Source organism: Mobula hypostoma, chromosome 3 (assembly GCF_963921235.1).
Source record: "Mobula hypostoma chromosome 3, sMobHyp1.1, whole genome shotgun sequence".
Lineage (NCBI taxonomy): Eukaryota > Metazoa > Chordata > Chondrichthyes > Myliobatiformes > Myliobatidae > Mobula > Mobula hypostoma.
The window spans coordinates 21,230,244-21,256,132 of record NC_086099.1 but is presented as its reverse complement, the minus strand read 5'-3'; the positions used below and the strand labels follow the sequence as shown (position 1 = coordinate 21,256,132).

The 25,889-nt window shown below is 40.0% G+C and overlaps 1 protein-coding gene and 1 long non-coding RNA gene across 10 annotated transcripts in view; one reads left to right on the top strand and one right to left on the bottom strand.

Annotated features, from left to right (window-relative positions):
* celf4 (CUGBP, Elav-like family member 4) overlaps positions 1 to 25,889 on the top strand; it is a 1,378,019-nt gene that overhangs the window by 40,741 nt on the left and 1,311,389 nt on the right. The window lies entirely within an intron of this gene.
* Positions 1,129 to 20,789, bottom strand: LOC134343888 (uncharacterized). The gene is made up of 3 exons (XR_010017341.1): positions 20,752 to 20,789; positions 18,143 to 18,252; positions 1,129 to 1,742 (listed from the first exon to the last, which is right to left on the bottom strand). It is a non-coding gene; the product is annotated as an uncharacterized LOC134343888 (long non-coding RNA).

Below are 25,889 nucleotides of genomic sequence, written 5' to 3'. Positions count from 1 at the left end.
TCTAAAATGTTTAACATTTAAATATAAATGTTAATTATCTTTTGACATTGTAGTTGTTTTTCGTAATGGTAATACATTAGCAACATTGGAATTTAACCTAGTATTTACTGTCCTAGAAGAGCCACAATGAGGTAAAATGAACTGGAATGTGGAAAGCAAAATCATTTGGTGAGGGATGTAGAGAGTAAAACAATAAGACCAAAAGTACAGAGGCACTGATGTGGTCTTGGAGTATTTTCTAAAACCCATTACTTTGTCATTCTCCATTATTGTTTCCTTTCATTCGTTGTTGTCAATATTTATGCTAATATGAATAATATAATGTTCACAGAGCACTTTGGAGATGCTTATTTTATTGCCTTGTGAATGATAAGTGTGCTTGGGTGCACCCAGCTGCAGCTGTTCAGATGTATTAGCATTTTAAAAATAAATTTTGACAAAACTCTTTGGCACACTTGAAAGTAGTGTAAATGCAGGAGTTCATAAACACGAGAAAGCCTGCAGATGCTGGAAATTGACAGCAAAACGCACAAAATGCTGGAGGAATTCAGCAGGTTAGGCAGCACCTGTGGAAGTGAATAGACAGCCGACATTTCAGGCCAAGACCATTCTTCAGGAGTTAGAAGGAAGTGAGAAGACGCCAGAATAAGAAGGTGGAGGAAGGGGAAGGAAGCTAGCTGGAAGGTGATAGGTGAAGCCAGGAGGGTGAGAAAGGTCAAGGACTGGAGAAGAAGGAAACTGATTGGAGAGTGGACCATGGAGAAAGGAAAGGAGGAGGGGACCCAGGGGGAAGTGGTAGGCAGGTAAAAGGACAGAGTGAAGAATAGTGGAAGAATGGAGGGGGAGGGAATATTTTACTGGATGGAGAAATCAATATTCATGCCTTCATGTTGGAGGCTACCCAGATGGAATATAAGCTATTGCTCCTCCACCCTGAAGGTGGCCTCATTGTGGCACAAGAGGAGGCCATGGACCATTATTTCAAAACAGGTATGGAAATCGGAATTAAAATGCAGTAGTTACTCAGTTTCAGGCAAGCACTTAAGATCCACAATTTTACCCATGATAAAAGGCAAAGATTGAGTGGATAGCCAAATATATTTTCCCAGGGCAGAACTGGCTAATACAAGGGGACGTAATTTTTTTTTAGATTTAGATTATGTGGACACTCTGTCCTCGTTTATTGTCATTTAGTAATGCATGCATTAAAAAATGATACAATGTTCCTCCAGTATGATATCACAGAAACACAAGATGGACCAAGACTAAAACTGGCAAAAACCACATAATTATAACATATCGTTACAACAGTGCAAAGCAATACCCTAATTTGATAAGAGCAGACCATGGGCACGGTAAAAAAATGGTCTCAAAGTCCCGATAGCCCCAACATCTCACACAGACGGTAGAAGGGAGAAACTTTCCCTGCCATGAGCTTCCAGCGCTGCAAACTTGCTGATGCAGCAACCTGGAAGCACCCAACCACAGTCCGACACTGAGTCCGTCCGAAAACTTTGAGCCTCCGACCAGCCCTCCGACACTGAGCACCGAGCACCATCTCTGCCGAGCGCTTCGACCCCTGCTGAGCAACAAGCAAAGCCGAGGATTCGGGGCCTTCCCCTCCGGAAGATTACAGATCACACAGTAGCGGTGGCAGCGAAACAGGCATTTCAGAAGTTTCACCAGATGTTCCTCCATGCTCTCACGTCTGTCTCCATCAAATCAGAATTGTGCACGGCATCCTACTTGACAGATAACAGATATCATCACCGGAGAGGCCGCACGCGCTGCATTTTAAGGTGATTGGAGGGAAGTATAGAAGAGATGTCATCGGTAAGTTCTTTACACGCAGAGCAATAGGTGTGTGGGGTGGTGGTGGTAGCAGAGGGGGATACATTAGGGCATTTAAAAATTATATTGTAGGGACATGGATGATAGAAAAATTGTGTAGGAATCCAATCTCAAACAAGACGGTCTGTTGGAAATTCAAGCAACACACACAAAATGCTGGAGGAACTCAGCAGGCCGGACAACATCTATAGAAAAGAGTAAACAGTCGATGTTTTGGGCTGAGACCCATCCTCAGGTTGTGTAGGAGGAAAGGTTTAGATCGATCTTAGAGTAGGTTAAAAGGTCGGCACAAAATCCTGGACTATAGGGTCAGTACTGTGCTGTAATGTTCTATGTTTTATATTAACAGCACAAAATACTGAAAATATGGCATCTTTGGAGAGAAGGAAGAGTCAGTGTTTCAGCTTGGTGACCTCACATCAGAACCTGATAAGATGTCATTTATCTGAAACATTGGCCTGGATTTTGCAGGGCCTTGCTGACACAAGTGTACAGGCATATCTCATCAAATGTCTGATCAGCTCTGGGATTCATGGGCAAAGCCTGCTGAGGAATCAGTTCCAAAATCATGCAGCAGAATAGATGATTCATTCAAAATGTGACAGGGAAGAAGGGAAAAGAAGAGAAGTAATTTGATATTTTAAAATATATTTAATATTTGTAGTTTGTTTTTACAAAATGCATTGTTTTTATAAAATGTTTGATTTTATGAAGTGTTTTGTATTTTAAGTTGATGTAATTTTCTAAATTCAGGAAAATGTATTATATATATATAATTCATGTTTCCATACATCAGTCATTCAGATTATATTAATAAACTTCAGTAGCTGATGAAATTGGGTGTTGAGGTTTTGTGGGCTTTTAAAGAAGCGCGAGACTACCTACAGTATTTCAATACATTGGTCACAATCTTACTATTGGCGGTGGGCTGACATTCAACTCCTGGTCTCCTTTGATTTACCAGATTGTGATTCTGTATTCATTCTGAGATAAGATGTTGGGAATAGAGAATTCATTGGACCTGAGTCTGTGAACTCAGTGCCATTGATATGTTTCTTTCTCCAAATATGCTACCTGTCCCATTGAGGAATTTTATTTTACTTTTAATTTTGAATATTCATCATAGTATTTCCATTTTGGCTTGAAATCTATAATTTGAAATTAGTAAGTGTATAGAAACATGTAGAAACATAAGACAGTCAGCTCAAGGTTGTATATTTGAGATAGTTTCATCACTTTTGCTCTTTCAGAATATTAAATCTTTTAAATATAACCTAATGGATCTAGAAAGGGAATGTGGTGGATGTATTTGGATCTCTAGAAGATAGTTATTAAATGCCATTTAAATAGAGGCTTCAGAAATATTCAGGCATATCAAATGAGAGAAAATGTAGCATCATTCATAATAATGTTGATTGACAGAAAGGAAACTAAGAATTACTGTAAATAAATGTTGCTGCTATTAGATAATAGTTTAGAGCTGTGCAAAACAAACAGTTGGCTTATTTGTTTTATTTAGAGACCCAGCATATAACAGGCCCTACCTGCCCAATGAGCCACACCAGCCAGCAACCCACACATTTAACAGCAGCCTCATCACAGGACAGTTTATAATGACCAACTAACCTACCAACAGGCAGGTTTTTGGACTGTGGGAGGAAACCAGAGCACCCAGAGGAAACCCACGGTCACAGGTAGAATGCACAAACTACTTACAGATGGCCTGAGTTGAACTCGGAACTACAACACCCCAAGCTGTAATAGCATTGTGCTGTCTGCTGAGCTAATGTGGCATTCAAAGCATAAGGATAACGTATACCTGAAATTTACAGGTGATAGAGAAATAGGAGGTTTGATAAGTATCGGAAACATCAAAGTCTTCAGGAGGATATGACTGGTTAACTGTATGAGCTAACAGCAGCCTCAGGACTCACAGCACCCGGTCCAGGAACAGTTATTACCCCTCAAACATCAAGTTCTTGAACCAACTTCACTCAACTTCATTTGCCCCATCAATGGAATATTCCCACAACCTATGAACTCACTTTGAAGGACTCTTCATCTCATGTTCTCGATATTTATTGTTTATTTATTTGTTATTATTTCTTTCTTTTTGTATTTGCACAGTTTGTTGTGTTTTGCACATGGGTTGAACACTCAAGTTGGTGTAGTCTTTAATTGATTCTATTATGGTTATTATTCTATTATGGATTTATTGAGTATGTCCACATGAGAACAAATCTCAGGGTTCTATGTGGTGACATATATGTAGTCTGATAATAAACTTACTTTTGAAATTTGAAAATTTACACACAAGAGGTTCTGCAGATGCTGGAAATCGAAAGCAACACACAAACACATACAAAATGCTGGAGGAACTCAGCAGATCAGACAGCATCTATGGCAATGAATAGACTGCTAATGTTTCAGGCCAAGACCCTCCTTCAGGACTGAAGATGAAGGGGGAAGGTGCCAGAATATGGCTTTGAAACCGTAATCTGGAAAAGTATGAGGTGATACCACGTGGTGGGAGAACAATAAAACTATGAAGGTACAGTATATATTCAAGTGAGAAATGTTAGTAGAGGAACCTAGATTCAGAGGCTTAAGAGACTTCAGATACACAGTGCTCTGATGGTGCAAAAGTAAAATGAGCATATAAATCTAGATTGACAGTTCAGTGCAGTACTGAGGAACCAAGGAAGCACAATTTTGTTGGAGCTGCTGTACTTCAAATGAGATGTTAAATCAAGGCACAGCTGCTGTCATGGGTGGAAGCAAAAAACTGCATGACATTCTTTCAAAGATAAGAGGAGTTATCCCCCATGTCCTGGTTAGGGTCTACCTCACACAGAAGATAACTGAAATAGATTATCTGCGCATTATTACATTGCCGTTAGAGGAAGTTATCTGCGTGCAAATTGGCTGACAAGAATCCTGGACTCTGAAGAAGAATACAATTCAGAATTATTTTATTAGCAGGGCTGTGCAGACAGGAGGTTACAGCGATTATATAAAAGTAAAGCTGCCTTTTTTAACTCTTTCAGAGATATAAATCTATAAAATGCCCAATAAAAGTTAAGTTCTACAAGAAGTAACGGTGAATTTATGCAAAATATTGCTAAAACACAGCATGCTATTTCATGTCTCCCATTACAGAAAAGGTATTAAAGGCTGTAGTGAACATTTAGCAGGGTGATACTAAAAGTTGAAATTTATTGATGTAAGAGTCAAGAACTGTTTCCTCTTGAGAGAGAGGACAAAGAGAAAATACAATTGGCAGTTTTCAAATTATGGGGTGAAATTAAGGAGTGTTTATGTTTAAGAAATATTTACTTACATGGTATCGGTGCCAAAGGAGTATCAATTGAAAATTTTCTCTTGAGTGTGGTAGAGAGACCACACTACAAATTGTGTAAGTATTGTCTGCCTTGTTTTTGGTGAGTTTGAGGCAGACACAGGTGCATTAATATTTGAAGCATACTGGGTTATAACAAGTACTCAGACAGGGAAAAACATTTGGATTATTGTGACATGTGGACCCCTTTCTTCAGTTCCTGGCAGTCCCTGTTGACATTAACTTCCCATTTACCCTACATTTATGGGCTTAGTATAACTGTTACCTCTGTACTGAAATAAACCATTCTGTTTTGTTTCCCCTTCCTTTCCAGTCTTGATGAAGGGTATCAACCCAAGAGATTGACTGTTCATTCTCTCCACAGATGCTACCTGACCTGTTGAGTTCCTCCAACATTTTGCATTCAAGCCATTCTCACTGCAGATGGACTTTAATGATGGACCTACTTAGAATCACAAAAACATTGAACTGTTACAGAAGGAGACTTTACTGGCCATCAAATCTCTCCTGACTCTTTGTACATCTATCCAGTCAGCCTGATTTTCTTGTAGCTTTCCAAGTTATTTTCCAGTTGTCTATACTCAGCATCCATTTTATTAGGTACACCTGTGCACCTGCTCATTAATGCAAGCATCTAATCAGCCAATCATGTAGCAGCAACTCAATGCATTCAAGTATGCAAATATGATCAAGAGGTTCAGTTGTTGTTCAAACCAAACATCAAAAATAAATATGATCTAAGCGACTTTGACTGTGGAATGATTGTTGGTGTCAGATGGGGTGGTTTGAGTATTTTAGAAACTGCTGTTCACCTGTGATTCTCACGCACAACAGTCTTTAAAGTTTACAGAGAATGGTGTGAAAAACGAACAAAGAAAATACATTCAGTGAGAGGCACTTCTGTGTGCAAAAATGCTTTGTTAATGAGAGAGGTCAGAGGAGAATAGCCAGACTGGTCCAAGCTGATAGGAATGTAACAACAACTCAATTAACCACAGCGGTGTACAGAAGAGCAACTCTGAATGCACAGCATGTTGAATCTTGAAGTGAACGGGCTACAGCAGCAGAAGACTGGAAACATACACTCAGTGGCCACTGTATTAGGTAGAAGACGTATATCCGATTCTTGTCACTAAGTCTTGACTTCTCTTGACTCCAAAAACCTTTTCAGCAACGTGTTTCATGTGGCTGCATCTTTACTACCCCAGCGTGAGCAGCCTGGTGCTGTTTCATTGCTGCCGTATTTGCTGACCCCTGGGTGGAGGCTCAGGTGAGTTGTTATCCTAAAAGCTATAGCAGTGTGTGAGCAGAGTGCAGCCACGTACCTGGTTCTGGACCTTGATTGTGGCTGCACACTAATGGGCAATGAAATCGGGATGCTCGGGCAATGTGATCAATGGCTAGAAGGAAAGAATGCTTCTTTCTCCAAATCTAGCACTCTGGGACTCAGAAGTAACTATCTGTTCATCTAGGAGGATGGCAACACTATTATTAGTGGCTCTTTAGGCTATTGATTGCAGATTTTCCTGTGCCTGCTGCCACATGCTCCAGAATACTCTGTGATAGTGATTAATTTTGCTTTATTTTGCAAGTTAAGATGGCGATGGGATCAGTTAGTGTTCCTGCCATCTGCTACAAAAGCAAATCTTAGTGCTTGCGCAAATTTATGCTGCTGGGGTAACACACTTGTTATCAAAGCAGGACCTGCATTCGGTCTCCAACTCAAACAAGGACTGAGTCTTAAGAGTCTTTATCTTGTGCATTGTCCGCACTCCTCTGTTTCCGCTGTGGGTTATACTTCATTCTGAGTATACAGCTCATTTTCTTCTGGCTTGATCTACCCCACCTGCTGACTGAGGAGCTAAGGGCAATTGATGGTGTGGGTGAGGCGGTGTGGAGTTAGGCAGTTAATTGGAGGGAACCAGCTGATCGTCATGTGTCAAGGAAAATAGGTTACAGTAGGTGGAGGACAAGCAGAGATACCATGGGTTGAAAACAAGGAATCATAATTTCTGTCTGGACAATTGGCTGCTCTCCAGCAGCAAGAGGTGGCGCAGCAACAAGCTGTACTGTGATAGAAGACAGGACACCCTTAAAGGGGCAGGCAACCACTCTCTCACAGCAGACACAACGTGTCGAACCTTGAAGTGATGGGTCATAGCTGCAGAAGACCACAAACGGACACTCAGTGGCCACGGTGGGAGATACCTAATAAAGTAGCCACTGAGTCTATGTTTAGAATTGTAAATTAAAGAAAAAAGATAAGCATAAAGGACTTTAAAAGCATGACAAAATTTGAGGAAAGCATGCGGCACCTCTTTTAAAATAGCATGTTTGTCTTCTCTTCTGTGGAGATTCAAAACCAGTATGAGGTCCTGTTTTAGGAACACTGCTTATTATCAATCATTGCTATGGAAACAGAAACACATTTAAGACCTTTTTTCTACAGCAAGCAGATGTGAATGCTTTGTGTAGCTTAAAAAGTAGCTCAAATTTATAGACAACTTCCTTTTTTATTGTGTCCTAATCATTTTTCATCCAAACTACCTTAGCTAAAATAATCTAAGCTAAAGCTGTTGGACAATAGCTAGAAATGATTAACATGCAAAGGCAAGGTAGGATTTTTTTTTCTGAAATTTATGAAACTGTATCAACATGTGACAAACAGCAGGTAGGGGTATCTTAGTAACATTTGAAAGCCTACTGTACTTCTGAACCTCTTTATTGTGGACTTGAGATCTCAGAGCAGCCTATCACACAGCACGATCTGAGAGTCAATATCACCAGTCCTGCAAATTGAGAAACAGAAATACAACACATGTCAGGATCTGATGGATGGAACAGCAGGGGAATAAACAAAAGTAATGAGTTTTAGGTGTTAGAAGAAATAAGAGAATTGGTGCTGGGATACCTGGGCCTGCACTTACGTTGGCCAGAAGCTGAGCGGCCTCTACACTGCAGAGTCCAGCAGTGTGCTCTGGAATATGTCAGAGGCCTTGCCCCTGACACATCCCCTGCTACAAGCACTTCAGTAAAGTTTGCAGCCTTGCCCTCTGTAAAAGTTGCTATTGATTTTAATAGTTGCTGACTTTCTCAGCACTGTAACACCTTATTCTGCACTCTGTATTGTTTTACCTCACTGCACTGATGTAATGAATTGATCTGAACAGACGGTATACAGGATGAATTTTTCACTATACCTTGCTATTAATATTTAAAACCATTAAAAATGAAGTAAATAACAAACACTTAAAGACACTTAAATTAAAAACATATTAGGAAAATAAATTCCTTTTCAAATAAAGTAACTTATCTTGATGTTTGCCTTTTAAATGATTGTCGCACAATTTCTATTGAAACGAACACAGATCTTTAAAACTGCGTCATGTCTAAAGTGGCAAAGAGTAAGAAAAATCAGTTTTCCAAAAACAATTCTCTTTGGAATACAGCAACTGAGGAAACGGACAGGTTTTACCTTTAGATTCTTACTAAGTTCTATGCAAAAGTCGGTCCACTGATAAACATAAAACCTCATGTACATATTACAGATCTCAGACCCAACCACACAGGTACACCACTCTCCTCCAGAAGTGATACAACGTGGATGAAAAATCAGATCAAAGTCAATGACAAATTAGAGGGGAAAAAGTCTGGAAACTTATGTTTTGGCTTTAACTAGGAACTGGTTCAGTTCTCTTTTGAATGTGTACTGTATTCAAGAACCAGAAACTTGTTCCCAAGGTCATCTATTTAAAGAATGATCTAATAATACCTGATCTATTTCTACCCTTGCATAACATATAAATGTGACCTCTGGTCCTTTCCAACCTCTCTAATTGAAATAATTTGTCAATGTGGACATCAAGCAAATTGTCTTTGAGTCTGTGCTGCTGCAAAGTAAATAGACCAACCTTACAGCCTATTTAGGTACCTAAGGTGTTTTAAACAACAACTCAATCTTAGAATCCTTGCCAAAATTTCATATTATCCAGTAAGTCCAACAATCCCAGATGGTCACAGTTAACTAAGTGTGCAGGGATTTACATGTTTTATTAATTTAAAAATATACTGAATTCAAATCAAATAGTTCCATAAGACCATAAGATATAGGAACAGAATTAGGCCATTTAGCCCATTGAGTCTGCTCCGCCATTTCATCATGGCTGATCCATTTTCCCTCTCAGCCCAATCTTCCGCTTCCCCCTGTACCCCTTCATGCCCTGGCATTTCAATAATCTATCAACCTCTGCCTCAAATATACATAAAGACTTGGCCTCGACAGCTACCTGTGGCAATGAATTCCACAGATTCACCACTCCCTGGCTAAAGAAGTTCCTCCTTTACTGTGTTCTAAAAGGACACCCCTCTATTTTGAGACTGTATCCTTTAGTCTTAGACTCTCCCACCATAGGAAACATCCTCTTCACATCCACTCTATCAAAGCCTTTCACCATTAAGTTCAAATTGTTCAATTTAATATCAGAGAATGCATACAGTATACAACCTGACATTCTTGCTCATCACAGACATCCATGAAACAGAATAACCTACAGAATGAACGACAGAAAATGTAAGAACCCCAAAGCCCCCCTCCCCACACTTGCTGAAGCAAAAGCACTGACACCCCCGCCCCACCACCCAACATGCAAACAATAGCAAAGAACATAGTCTAGAATCCAACAAAATCTACTGTCCATCCCTGCACTTCAATATCTCAGACAGTCTCTCTCACTAGCGAGGGAGAGATATATCGCTCCTACAAGAGTGTGAGGGGGGACCAATGACTTGCTGTTTTGATGTTACAATTTTCTGCACCACTTCTCCAAACCTCTGACTCAAGGGCCAACAAACTCTCACTCAGTGTCGAGAGAGTGAGAGAGAGAGAGAGAGAGAGAGAGAGAGAGTCCAAGGGCCTTCTGGCAGCTATACACACTGCCCACTTTTATCAAAATTATTTCATTAAAAAATTATAAGTATGCCATATACAGCATTTAAGTTACTATTCTCATAAGAGGTCATGTTATTCATATAACTCAGTATTAGAATGTCACCTATTATCATTCATTTACATGCTTAAGCAAAATGCTTATGGGGCACTAATTCAGGTTGTAAATGATTTGTGCTCAATGGCAAAACTGGCATATGGGCCAGATATCCTGCTGCCTGTGTGAAAACAAGACTGTTGCCCGTATCCTTAGAGCATGTTTCATTGCCGGGGAGGTCTGAGATGAGATGTAGGGCAATTGTCGAGGTTTAAGCTTATCAGTTGCCCACCTCAGTGCATTGTATTATACAGGATGTTACCAGGGATACTCACAAAAACAAATATTGACTGAATATTGGAGGGTGGTTAATGTTGTTCCATGGCTCAAAAAGGGTTGCAAGCATAGGCCAGTGATTTCAGTTGTAGTAATGTTATAGGAAGGAATTCTGAGGGACACGATCCACCATCATTTGGACAGTCAAGGTCTGATCAGGGATAGTCAGCATGGTTTTATGCATTGGAGTTGAATGTTTTGGAGTTTTTCAAAGAGGTAACAAAGGGGATAGATAAAGGTTGGGTGGAGGATGTTGTCTATATGGACTTTACTAAGGCCTTTTACCAGGCTGATCTGGTCACATGGGATTCAGGAGGAGCTGGCGGGGAAGATTCAGAACAGGCTCCATGAGAGGAATCAGAGGATGATAGTTGAAGGTCGATCCTCTGACTGGAGAACTGTGACTGGTGGGGCTCCCCAGGCATCAGTGTTGGGACCTCTGTTAATCATTATGTGTGTAAATGATTTGCATATGAATCTACATGACACAATTAGTATGTTTGCTGATATTACAGGGTTGTTGATAGTGAAGCGGGCTACAAAGAACTGCAAAGAGATCTTGGTCCATTAGGGAGAGGGACATGTGAGTGACAAGTAGTTTTCAACTTAGATAGTGTGAGGTGATGCATTTTGGCAGTGGGACCAGGGTAAGATCTATACGGTGAATGGCAGGGCAATGACGAATGCTGTGGGATAGAAGGACCCAGGAGCACAAGTCATACTTCACTGAAAGCAGCTGTACAAGTAGACAGTGTAGTGAAGAAGCGGGGTAACATGCTGGTCTTCGGCAGTGAGGACGTCGAGTTTATGAGCAGGGAGTTGCAGTTATACTCCTGTAAGTCACTGGAGCGTTTTTTTTTTCTTTGGAGTGTTGTGTACAGCTTTGGTCATCCTGTTATAAGAAAGACATTGTCAAGGTGCAGAGGATGCAGAAAAGATTTACAATGATGCTGCCTAGACACACTGAGTTATAGAACGTAGAACATAGAAAACCTACAGCACAATACAGGCCCTTTGGCCCACAAAGTTGTGCCGAACATGTCCCTACCTTAGAAATTACTAGGCTTACCTATAGCCCTCTATTTTACTAAGCTCCATGTACCTATCTAAATGTCTCTTAAAAGATCCTATCATATCTGCCTCCACCACCGTTGCCGGCAGCCCATTCCACGCACTCACCACTCTCTGAGTAAAAAACTTACCCCTGACATCTCCTCTGTACCTACTCCCCAGCACCTTAAACCTGTGTCCTCTTGTGGCAACCATTTCAGCCCTGGGAAAAAAGCCTCTGACTATCCACACGATCAATGCCTCTCATTATCTTATACACCTCTATCAGGTCACCTCTCATCCTCCGTCGCTCCATAGAGAAAAGGTCGAGTTCACTCAACCTATTCTCATAAGGTATGCGCCCCAATCCAGGCAACATCCTTGTAAATCTCTTCTGCACCCTTTCTATGGCTTCCACATCCTTCCTGTAGTGAGGCAACCAGAACTGAGCACAGTACTCCAAGTGTGGTCTGACCAGGGTCCTATATAGCTGCAACATTACCTCTCGGCTCCTAAATTCAATTCCACAACTGATGAAGGCCAATACACCATATGCCTTCTTCACCACAGAGTCAACCTGCGCAGCTGCTTTGAGTGTCCTATGGACTCGGACCCCAAGATCCCTCTGATCCTCCACACTGCCAAGAGTCTTACCATTAATACTATATTCTGCCATCATATTTGACCTACCAAAATGAACCACTTCACATTTATCTGGGTTGAACTCCACCTCCCACTTCTCAGCCCAGTTTTGCATCCTATCAATGTCCCTCTGTAACCTCTGACAGCCCTCCACACTATCCACAACACCTCCAACCTTTGTGTCATCAGCAAACTTACTAACCCATCCCTCCACTTCCTCATCCAGGTCATTTATAAAAATCACAAAGAGTAAGGGTCCCAGAACAGATCCCTGAGACACCCCACTGGTGACGGACCTCCATGCAGAATATGACACATCTACAACCATTCTTTGCCTTCTGTGGGCAAGCCAGTTCTGGATCCACAAAGCAATGTCCCCTTGGATCCCATGCCTCTTTACCTTCTCAATAAGCCTCATAGGGAAAGGTTAGCCACCACTGGATCTTTATGAATGAGTGGTGACCTTGTAGAAGTTTATGAAATCATGAGGGATATGGATAAGGTGGATAGTGATAGTCTTTTTCCCAGGATTGGTGAGTCTAAATCTGGAGAGCACAGGTACAGGATAAGATGGACCAGATTTAAGAGAGAACTGAGTGGTTATTTCCTTACACAGAGGGTAGTTAATTCCTGGAATAAGCTGCCAGAGGAAATGTTAGAGGAAGGTACAATTGCAATATTTAAGAAGTGCTTGGATAGGTATGCATACAGTGGGAAGGGTTATCAGCCGAATGCAGGTAACTAGGTCTAGCAGGAAGGATGGTGTGGTAAGCATGGACCAGTTGGGGCCAAAGAGAATGTTTCTGTGCTGCATAACTCTATAACTGCTGGAAAACCATCAACACATCACTTTCTTCATCTTCCGATAATTTTTTCCCTTCCCCTTCCCCTTCTCTCTTTTATTCCTCACTCCGGCCTCTGACCTCTTCTCCTCACCTGCTTATTACCTCCTGCTGGTGCTAACCATTCCCTTTCTCCCATGGTCCACTCTCCTCTCCAATCAGACTTCCTCTTCTCCTGCTCTTTACTTATTCCATCTATCACCTCCCAGCTTCTTTCTTCATACCCCCATTCCCCCACCCACCTGGCTTCACCTATCACCTCCTAACTTGTCTTTCTTCCTCTCCTTCTTATTCTGGCTCCTTTCCCTTCTTTTCCAAGTCCTGATGAAGGGTCTTGGCCCAATACGTTGACTGTTTATTCATTTCCTTTGATACTGCCTGATCTGCTGAGCTCCCCCCTGCATTTTGTGTGCATTGCTCTGGACTTCTAGCATCTGAAGAATCTCTTGCATTTATGAACACGGTAAATGACTCACTCTGGTATGCCCCAAACTTACTGGTGTCCCAGAGCAGGCAGCTGTCCATGACAAAGCAGTGTGAATTGGAACACTGTTATGTGCAGGATTATGTGCTGTGGGACATACTGACGTAGGAGCACCCACAACATGGGCCTGTGGAGGACCTTCTGCCATTGCATGTAAACAATTGAAATCTGATCTAAATTCTCATGTGGGGTGAAACGTTGAAGAAAATATGAGGGGTGATTGATAAGTTTGTGGCCTAAGGTAGAAGGAGTCAATTGTAGAAAACCTAGCACATTTATTTTTCAACATAGTCCCCTCCTACATTTACACACTTAGTCCAGTGGTCGTGGAGCATACGAATCCCTTCTTTGTAGAAGTCGGCGTCTTGGACCTCCAGAAAATGGTCTACAGCAGGAGTGATTGATAAGTTCGTGGCCTAAGGTAGAAGGAGATGACTTATACAGCTCTCATTATGTGCACGTGCAGTTCAACTCTTTGAGTGATTATGCAGAAAGTTTGAAGTTAATAACTCATGTCCTTCTACCTTAGGCCACAATTTTATCAATCACTCCTGCTGTGAACCATTTTCTGGAGGTCCAAGACACCGACTTCTACAAAGAAGGGATCCGTATGCTCCACGACTGCTGGACTAAGTGTGTACATGTAAGAGGGTACTATGTTGAAAAATAAATGCACTGAGGGTTTTCTAAAATTGACTCCTTCTACCTTAGGCCACAAACTTATCAATCACCCCTCGTAAGTCACCAACAACCAGCACTATACACATTTGTGAATACTGACAACCCCTATCTGCTAAAGTTAATGTAAGCAGCTATGCAAGGGTGAATGCTTCTGGAGGGTGGTACTAACACATCCATTTAACATTGGAAGTTTCCTGTGGAAATTGCCAGTTACCATATTTGCTTTCTTTTTCCATTACTGTTTCCATCACAATGTTTTTTGACCTGTCAGGATTGATTTCCTGAGCTGAACCCCTGAAACCTGGAGGAGCGATGGACTACTCTTGGTCTGGCTTCCACCCTTTGACCTGTTTGGAATGGGTGACCCTACCAAGCGTTAAAGCACCAGGCCAACATATCTCTTCGGGTCATTGAGGCACGCAAGCTTCTAAACCATGACAGTGTTGTGGGCCTCTTGGAGATAATTAGAAATAAGATTTTTCCTGAGAATTGTTTGCTTCTATATTCCTGTGGAAGTTGCCAGATACCTTATTTGCTTTATATATAACTTCAGTGCATCGGTTTGAGTTAACATTCTCTTATCTTAAGAGACAATTCTAAATTGATGATCCCTTGCTACTGATTACCAGAGTTTCCATAAAAAATGCCTCAAATATACATATCTTTGGTCACTGCTTCAAAACAGTTGACTATGTTTTTTTAAATACGGCTTTATTTTTAAGAAATTTGTGCCAACTGTGTGCCTGAGTAACAAATGTGCCTAATGCTCTCTAACATTCCCTGGAAGCTAGGAATTTTATCAGGCCAAATCTAGCTGGGCAATGTTGACAGTTCTATGATAAACTGCCAGTAGTTATCCAAGTGCATTCCTGCAGGTGTGAATCATTGGTGTATGCATCTGGAGGTCCCAAACTTGCTGACTTATTCTAATTGGAGAATCTATTAGTATTTCCACTGATGGACTCCACTGGCGTGGACTTCCCGAGATTCACTTTACTTAAGCTGGGGAATCTGCTAATGTGCATACACCAGTATAGATTTGGTACAGAGCAAGGGTAGTGGTAAAAATAAGGAAAGTTACCTTTTTGTTCAATTATTTGTACTTAGGTCAACATTTTAAGTATGTCCTTGTAGACAACACGTTTCTTCTAAGTGACTTTTTTTTAAAAAATATTTCCTTTTCATATTTACTTTTTAGTAATATTTGGATGTTTCTTAATGTCAGGGACATTTGGAAAAATTTCAGAAGTTTGACAGTTCTGATAGGCTAGGGCTCCGCCACCTGCCAAAAGTTTCCTCAGCAGATTCACAAGTGGACCTTTCTCCAGCATTTCCACATGACCTGATATGTTACATGTCACTGAATGAACCAGGATGCTATGCCAACAAATTCAGCTTTACAGATCCAAACCAGGTAGCAAAGAACAAGTGGGAGTGGGAGTGGTTGGCCCCAATCAACAGGTCATAAATAAATTTCACCATTCATTGTTGCATTGATTTTAGAATCTCTTCTGATTAATGCGCTCAGATTTTGTGTATGGATTGAGTGCAATGGCGGCAAAGTGTTTCTTATTCCATTGGGCATTGACTTTTAGTAACCTATGGAGGACATTCATGGTATGACTTTCACATTAACATTCAGTGTAGACCTTGGCACAGAATAAAGATTACCTCAAAGAGAGCAATAATTTAAAATCCATAAAGTTTGCCGGTTAATAACAGATTGGTCACTCAGAAGTGTCATTGAAGGAATCAGAGTCCATCCTTTCTTACATGGCTTAACACATTTGAGAATTTCATATGTAACATCAGTTCATTCACTGTCACCGACACTGCCATCATCACTATGTCCATTACAGTGTAGCTGGAGAAATACTCCTTACCTTGTCATACCATTAATGCAAGTCAAGTTTCTTCGATTAGTGTTGACCTTAAATTGGAACCACTTCCCCACATCCAATGATAATTTCAAAGTCTGCCTCAAGCAACTTATTCATGTGATGAAGGTGAGGTAGGAATTTCTTCAGCCAGAGAGTGGAGAGTCTGTGGAATTTATTGCCACAGGTGTCTGTGGAGGCCAAGTCATTTGGCATATTTAAGGTTGATAGATTCTTGATTAGTCAGGGAATAAAGGAATAGGGGGAGAAGGCTGGAGATTGGGGCTGAGAGCAAAAATGGATCAGCCATGAAGAAAAGGTGGAGCAGGCTCGATCAGTTGAATGGTCTAATTCTGCTCCTATATCTTATGATCTATCGTCTTCTTGAAAATTCTGTACGTGTAAGGACTAGGCCTCAAGCCACGGTGTCGCCTGTTTACAGCTGCCAGGAAAGTGGCGTCAGAGCTGGTGTGCTCCACTGAGGGCAGTGTGGAGCAGTATCCAGGCTGGAGTCAGTGCTTCAGTGCTGCACCCCCCACCCCCCCAGTGTCAAGCTCTTTCGTGGTCAACTGCAAATTCTGTGGCGTTGATGACTCGAGTCTGTATTCTTTTACTGTGTGGCTGTATCTTACATTTTGTATGTGTGCTTTGAGCTGTGTGACTGTTGGTACTCTGATTTGTACCTTGACTCCAGAACAGCGTGGTTTCATTTGGCTGTATTCATGGGTACTCATGTATGGTTGAATGACAATTAAACTTGAATTGAATTGAAATTAATGATGTATGGTGTCTATGCTTCACAGTAGGGATGGTGTGCTTTTGATGATACAATTTAGTCTGATGGCCAAAAAGCTCAATTTTGGTTTCATTGGACTTTAGGACATTTTACCAGCTGACTTCAGAGTCTCCCACATGCCTTCTGGCAAACTCTAGCTGATGTTTCATGCGAGGTTTTTTTTCCAACAGAGGCTTTGTCTTTGCCACTCTCCCTTAAAGCTGGGACTGGTGAAGCACTCGGGCAACAGTTGTTGTATACGCAGTCTCTCCCATCTCAGCCACTGAAGCTTGTAACTCCTCCAGAGTTGTCATAGGTCTCTCAGTGGCCTCCGTCACTAGTCCCCGTCTTGCACGGTCGCTCAGTTTTTGAGGACAGCCTGTTCTAGGCAGATTTTCAGCTGTGCCATATTCATTGCATTTCTTGATGATTGACTTGACTGTACTCTAAGGGATATCAGTGACTTGGAAATTTCCTTTTATCAATCTCCTGACTTGTGCTCTTCAATAACCTTTACATAGAGTTGCTTGGAGTGTTCTTTTGTCTTCATGCAGTAGTTTTTGCCAGGATACTGACTCACCGGCAGTTGCACCTTCCAGATACAGGCATATTTTTACCACAATCAATTGAAACACCTTGACTGCGCACAGTGATCTCCATTTAACTAATTAAGTGACTTTTAAAACCAATTGGCTACAAGAGTGATGATTTGGTGTGTCATATTAAAGGGAGTGAATACTTAGACAATCAATTATATTGTGTTTTATATTTGTAATTAATTTAGATCACTTTGTAGATCTCTGTTTTCACTTTGACACAGAAGGGTCTTTTTTTTTTCTGTTGATCATTGTGTCAAAAAAAGCCAAAATAGATCCACAGTGATTCAAAGTTATAAAACAATAAAACATGAAGACTTCCAAAGGGGGGGGGGGGGTGAATACTTTTTATAGGCACTCTATATGATAAAATGATACTTGTTGAGTTGTTCCTTTAAGTTTCTTCAGCATCATGTGGCCATGGCCATCCAGTTGTTACCTCTGGCATGTATTATTCTATGCAATTGTTCAATTATGATGTTCATCATACACAGGAGTTCCTTTGTATGTCTGCAACATTCAAGTTTGCAGACTAGTCTCTCACTTTCCTAATATTATTCATGGGTGAGAAACTGTATTTTTTTTCCGCAGCTTTTTATGTTCTCATGACGCAAAATATCTTAGAGGCATAAGGGAAAAAATAGCACTTTAAATGGGAATGTACTTACAGCACAGCATGCATTACTTCAATGCCTTTAATGCATCATGGAGTTCTTTTCAAAAGCTCGCTTTTGGAAGGCTTTCCCCGAGATAGTTTAAAAGCAAGCGCATAACAGATCTGAAACAAGAATTGCAGTTCCACTCTTTATTTGTGCATGTTTGCAATTTATTCATTAGAAATAAATAGTTCAGAACTTATATGAAATCTCGAGTTGTATTTTTGGCACATTGCATCATTTATAATATTTGATTTTTTCCAGACTTACTCCTTATTGCTTATTATCAAAGCAATTGCCATCCTGTAGGGCCATACACTGTCTGCACTTGATTCTGTCTCTAGAGTTCAAATCCACTTTGAAGTTGACAACCTTAGCTCCAGGCAATGAGCCAAACTCCCCAAACTTTGAAAATATGAAAATATTGAGGCAATAACATTTTACATAAGGATGAATCAAAATATCAGGGACATTATACAGAAAGTCATTTCATTGATGGGTAATATAGAATCATATGTCAGTCTTCAGAGCCTAGATTCTGGTTTCAGTGCAACTTTCTTTACCATTGTACGGATGGATGAAAAAAGAAAGTCACAATAAAGGATTTTTATGTATAAAGTGTTGGAAGAGGAGCGGAAAGATGCCTTGTCTGATAAAACATATTCCTTCTTCCTTCCAGAGGATAATTTTTCAAAACAAAAGCAAATGCTGACTATTGGATTTGTAAGAATTATCTTCCTCTGCTTCTAACTCAATGCAGTTCTCCAAAACCAAAATACTATTGATGCTCGAAATTTTAAAAAAAGACAGAAATACTTAGCAGGTCAGGCAGTGTCTATGGAAAGAGAAACTGAGTTATTACTCCCGGATGACAACCTCTTGTCAGAACAGCTGTTGCCTTCTGATAAGGTGGCAGCACAAGTGGACGCAACAGCTTCTATGGGGTCAACCAAAGATCTTGTTGTCTTTTTTAAATCTATTTTCTGATGATCACAAGATCCTCCTGGACAGTAAGAACTGTGCTTATAGCTTATCTTGTATGACTGTATCTTATATGTGCTATATGTCTTTGTGATGTATATGACTATTGGTACTGTGTTTTGCACTTTGGCCTTGGTGTAACACTGTTTCGGTTGCTGTATTCACGGGCATGGTTGAATTACAATTAAACTTGAACTTGAACTTCCTAGCATCTTAAGTTTGGTGTGCTAAAAGAAATAGTAGATTGATTATCATGACATGTTCTGGAGGGCTCATAAATCACTCATCTGTGTTGCCTTGTTAGTGTACAAAGATAAACTGCACAGTGCTATCTCAAATTCCTTATTAAAGAAGCAAATAAAGATTGAATTATCTTTCTCGATTAAATTTTGTAAAATAAACATTTATGCAAAATAAAATACAGATGATTGAATTTTACTCATTGACTTTTTCTCTGGGGTAAGGTGTTTTAACACTAATTAACTTTACTATATTATACTGAGAGGGAAAAAAATTCTATACTACACTGAGAGCACAAATATAATAGGTGGAGAGGATTGGAGGAATGTCAGAATATAAGCGTTGTAAGCTGAAGTGGGACAGCTGTCCACATGAGCCTATTCTGCTACTCTTTCAGAACTTGATTGATTCTGTTTCAAGTTCATGTTCAGACCTTGATTTCCTTTCAGTCCAAGAATTTATTCACCTCAACTTGAATATCCCCATTCTGTGAAGTGGAGCATTTCAATGACTTACAACATTCCCAATAAAGATATTTCTTTTCTCTGACCATGAAATTATTTCCTGCAAGTTCTAGACTTCCCAAGCAGAGGAAATGTCCATGGTTTCTGTCAAATCCTTTCAGAATTTTATATATTTGAATGCAATCACTTCTCATTGATTTGAATTCCTGTGAATTTAGTCTTCTTTAAACTTCCTCAAACCCAGCATCCGTAGAATCATTGTGCTGAAGTTGCATTGCACTTCCTTCAAGGCAGGAATATCTTTCCTTCAAAAAGAGAGTTCAAAGCTACACACAATACTCCAGATGTGAAACACTAAAGAGTAGAGGCTCAGCCTGACTCTTGCACGCCTGTAAGGACAGATATGCATTTGCCTTTTGATTTGCTTGCTCTACATATATGAATGTAACATACTGCATTTCATGAATCAGTACTCCAAGACCTACCTATACATCAACATTAGCTAGTTTATCAGTTAAAAAAATGTTGTCAATCCTTCTGATCAAAGAGAACCACAGCACAATTTTCCACTCTATTCACCACCTTCTTGCCTATTCACTTAGCTAGTCTATATCCATTTGAAGTCTCTGTCTATCCACTTCTAAGTCCAATCTTTCATCTAGCTTTGTATCCTGACCCCCACAGGCAGTGCGGTGAAGCAGGCTGCAAGCAGCATCCTGCAGTGGATTGTAAGAACCCCTCTCTGGACTGAAGTTCAAAGTTCAAAGTAAGTTCATTATCAAAGTACAGATACGTTACCATATACTACCTTGTGATTAATTTTCTTGCAGGCATTTACAGGAAAAAGAAATACAATATAATTATATAAAAAAACTATACCTGAAGACTGACAAACAACCAATGTGCAAAACTGAGCAAACAAAAAGTAATACTGACAAGACAAGTTGTAAAGGGTCCTTGGAAGTGAGTCTGTGAGTCATATATCAAGATTCAAGATTGATTATTGTCATTCTTCAGTACATAAGTGTAAGGGAGAATGAAATGATTGTTATTCCAGATCTGATGCAACATAACAAAACACAATAAGCATAAAGAAACAATAAAAAACACAATAAATATAAATATAAAACAAATTCCAAAAGCAAAATGTATAAGTAACTGTTTAAATGTGGCTGTATATAGATTAGCTTATATCCATGGACTGATTATATGTACATAAAGTGACGCTTAGTGACCTGATAGGTGGCCTTTTTACAGCTCCAACTGTCTGAGATATCGTTATTTTTTTAAGTGATGATCGAGAGCAGTTAAAATACATTTAAGTTGTGAGAATAAAAATTATTGAAAAGTCGCATGCAATAAACTTATCTTTAAGCACATTTTAGTGACAGAAATTAATAAAAGCATTGAAATTGAGTATGATAAAAACAAACCCCTCCCTCCATTTACTTTATCAACGTGCTGTTCAGTTGGTGGTGAGCTACTTGCACATGCTATGGCTGGTGAACAGCTGAGTGACCAGATGTGAAGTTCAACTGGGCCCCTCATCTCACAAGGAAATCAGGGTTGAGCTGAGATGAGTTCACAACATGAGTTCCTAATGAGATGAGGGCATCTCAGCAGGAGACGCACTTGTATTTGACCTTCGATGCATTCTTGATGTGCAGACCAAGGCAGTGGGGCTATATGGTGGAACTCCATGGAACCATTGACCAGACATCATTACATCCAGCCCTATGTCTTTTCATCTTGGCTATTAACATGGATTGTAAACTGTTGAGGGCGCAGGATTAATCCATATGGCACCCCACTAGTAATACACTACAATCCTACAAATAACTTATTTATACCTACTGTCTGACAGTATGTGAGGAGGGAAATGTAGCCCTTAAGCCTAATGGTTTTGACCAATGGAGATGTTTTTGGAACCACGTCCGAGTTATATGGGTTAGCAAAGAAGCATACACACTAAGGGCTGTAGTCAATTGCAGCCGTGCTGACTAATTAAAGCTGTTGGCATACCTGCTGGTGGTCAGAGACTAAAGTTTGCAGAGAACTCATAGTAGATAAGCTTTGCTGAGGCGCTGAAACTTCGCAGCAATATTAAATGTTGCTGGTGAGGAAAGATGCTAGACCTTCAGTAGTCTGACTACTCCCAAAGCCAGAGGGGGTGGAAGTGAAGAGGTTGGGGAAGCAAAATAGTGAAGGAAGAAAATAACTGCAGCAGATATTATTGTGCAGAGTGATTATGGGTTCAAATAGGTGAAAGGTTAAAATATATTATTGACCTAGTTAGTGATAGATTGATTAATTAACTGAGCTGTGCAAGCCACCTTTGTGCTTATAATCACTTGAACCCCAATTAAGAATGATGAGGATAAAGATTTGTATGATTCAGCTACAAATCTGTAGGTTTCTGGGGATGCTTTTAGCCACAACACAGCAGAGATGACAATTTTGATTAATAATGTTTATTTTTACTTTTAATCCTTTACAAATTGCTGCTGTTTGAAATACACTCAGATTGCCAAACATGTGAAACATAATTAATTGCTCGAGTGAAAAGAGCAGAACAAACAGAATTACGGGTTCAATCTTTGTCATAATCATTTAGTATTTGTGCCTTACAAAGCGATGTATGTATACGCTGGCAAGGGACTTGTACGTATTTATATGCATGTCTGTCCAGTGTGATTTCTCTGCCGATGTGAATTATAGCAAAGGAAGAGAAAATAGGTCCTTCTGCACAATCTTTATGGGATAAATCAGGCACAATGAGACCCAGCTTGGAAAGCCATTGTCCTTCGACCCTTACATTCCAGAAAAGTCTTTTCCAAGACTGTTCCAAAATTGTGATAACTTATTGACCTAGTATTTGTTTACACTCATTCAGGACCCTTTGAAAGGATTTCCTGAGGAATAGTGAGTGTGCCAGGCCTAATTTCCTTACCTTTATTTCAGAGTTGACCAACCACAATTGCTCAATTTTAGTAAAAGTCCATGTTGATTCAGGAGTCGGGAATTCCTCTTCCAAATTCCAATCCATTTCAAACATTTGTCATAGCCATGATTACTTACTGTACATCGCTATGGTAACACTGCAGCTACTCCAGTCCCATAATTCATTGAGGTCAGGGGTTCTTATGCAACAGTTGCTAGGTTAACTTTTTCAGACTAAAGTCCAATTCCAGGCTGACCTCCTTTCTTCAGACTCAGCAAACTATGTGGTGACAGATTGCCTACTGCCAGAGCGTCCACTAATTTTTTCTCTCCTGTTAGTAATGGCATGGGGTTATCCTGAAGGTGAGAAAGGTGCAACCAGAGGTCAAAGGCAGGCTACTACAGAAGTCTAGGAATTGCTACTGGGTATTGATTTCAAATTATTAGAAGAAGCAAAGGATATTTGTCTTGTCTCACTGAAAAGGTTTTCAAAGCCACCTAAGAAAAAAATTTCAAACACTAATGAGTAAAATTCAATCAGGTAAATTGATTGGTTGCAAGGTTTTAAAACTAAGTTAAATATTTAAAGAGTGAAGAAGTTAAAAATAAAGTAAAGAGGAATATTTCACCGAAGAATACAACAGGGTCTTTTAAGAGACTCCTGGATAGGTACACGGAGCTTAGAGAAATAGAGGGCTATGGGTAAACCTAGGTAATTTCTAAAGTAAGTACATTTTCAGCACAGCATTGTAGGGCAAAGGGTCTGTATTGTGCTGTAGGTTTTCTATGTTTCTATGTTTCGAAGAAGCAATAATCATATCACATAGATTACCATAGCCAGTGATTGAAGAAATCTAGTTTATAAGGTTTGCAAACCAAGTGCAGTAACAGGTGCTTTGAGAGGGTAGATGGTAGATCAAGTTTTTGGAGAGGAATTTAAAGTCAGAAGTTTCGGATTCACATGCAAGGGTGCTACCAACTGAGACAGAATCGAGAACACATTCTAAACTTCGTGGTAAAAATATGTCCAGTAATGACTTTAAATTCAATGGTCACTGGAACAAGATCCAAAGAAGCTATGAACTACTTTGGAGTGAGGTGCAGAGTGGTTATGTTATTGGGCCAGAATTTGAGATTCAGATTCTACCATGGAAATTTAGGAAATTTTAATTTAGCTTAAAAACTTCAAGGAATTAAAACGTGGTATTGGCAACAATGATGTTAAAGTTATTGGATTCTAAGCCAACTTGTTCACCAATCAAGCTTTGGAAAATAATAAATCTGTCTCTACCTGTCAATGTCTTTGTTACTTCCCTCTTTCAACAACATGTTTAACTTTTAGCTGATTTCTTTGATATCCTGGCATTATTTATGAACCAATTAGGTGTTTTTATGTTCATCTTGGACAGGCAAATTAATATGGACCATAGGGGTCTCTTCATGTTTAATTATATTGTGACCTTGCGAAATAGAAATTGAAACCCGCGGAGAATATAAGAAAAGGTAATCAACATATTTTCCCACAACTAGAATAGACATGAATGTTAACAATTGAGCTGTTAACTACAAATTAGAACTTACCAGGAGTAAATTAGATTGTTTTCATATTAAATTTCTGTGGTATCTGATATTGTGAATATGTTAGTTTCTCATAGTGCTCGGGTCTAAAACAATAAGCTTGGTGAAAGCAGGAATCTTTTATAGAAAATGCTAGTATTGAGTTAACTGGTTGTAACTAAATATTAGCTTGCCCTAGTTATTAGCATGTATGTTAATTATGTATAATGAAGTCATGTAGAGTGTAAATGAAGCAGTGCTAATGGTGTCCCGAAACCTTGGAAAAAAAAATAGACTTCACCTTAATGGCTTCCTCAAATATGCTTTCTTGGGGGACTATGACAAACTCAGTATTTATGTTATTGGACCTAGAGGCCTGGCCTAATGATAGGGGATCAGCTGTAAAGTGTATATTCATTTATTCCCTTGACTCTCTGCAGTTTGTGTGATGTAGACATTTTCACTGGGCATAGCAGATACTATTGGGTGGCAAGGAATAGGTCTGGAATGTTACAAAAGGAAAGCTGATGTGAAGGCTCCTTCCTGGTCTGATTTCAGATGCACAGCTTTATTGCTACCGTTAAATATCTCCTGAAATGCACCTCGCACAGTTGTATCAGTGCCCTAAGAAAATGCCAGTGCCACGCAGACCTCAATGAGTCAAGGGCAAATAGAAATAGGCAACAAATAATCATTATAGAACAGAAAAACATGAGGAAAATTTGATATGTGGATTTATTTATTTATTTGTTTGTTTGTTTAATGATTCAGCATGGAGTCGGCCCTTCTGGCCCTTTGAGCCACGCCACCACAGCAACCCCCAACAAACCCCATTAACCCTAACTTCTTTGGAATGTGGGAGGAAACCAGAGCATGTGGAGAATACCCCCGCATTCCGCGCGGAGGACGTACAGTCTCCTTGCAGAATGGTGCTGAAGTTGCATTAACTGTTACTCTACCAATGTTATACAGCTCCAAGTATACTCCCCAGGGACATCCTGGAATTCTGCTTAAGTGTCTAGGAGTGTCTGAAGCGATAGAATCTGAGGCTGTTCCTGACTCTTGAAAGGACCAGATGTAGGCTTAACAAGGTCACTTGTGCCTTAATGGCCTCCGGACTTGAGAATTCCGATGGACTTCCGCCTGGTCTCTCTTGCTTTTATCCTCTGTAAATGTGAAGGCTGCGTCCAACTCAGATCAGCTTCACTCCACAACCCTGAGCTTTCTGAATCACACTGGTAATCTTAGTTTAATAATTGTAGGCCGAAGGGCCTGTTCTAGGGCTGTACTGTTCTATGTTCTATGTTCTTTCTTGTGTATACTGAACAAGTTTAGAACTAAAATTACTCGGTATATGCAAGAAAGTTTTGCATTTATAAACAAGAGAAATTCTGCCGATGTTTCTCTTGTATATGAAGGATTTAAGTAATAAGTCAAAGCAATAAATTCAATTCAAAGCAGCATGCACAAAATGCTGGAGAAACTCAGCAGGTCAGGCAGTGTCAATGGAAACGAATAAACAGTCAACATTTTGGGCCGAGACTCATCTTCGGGACTGGAAAGAAAGAGGGAGTGCA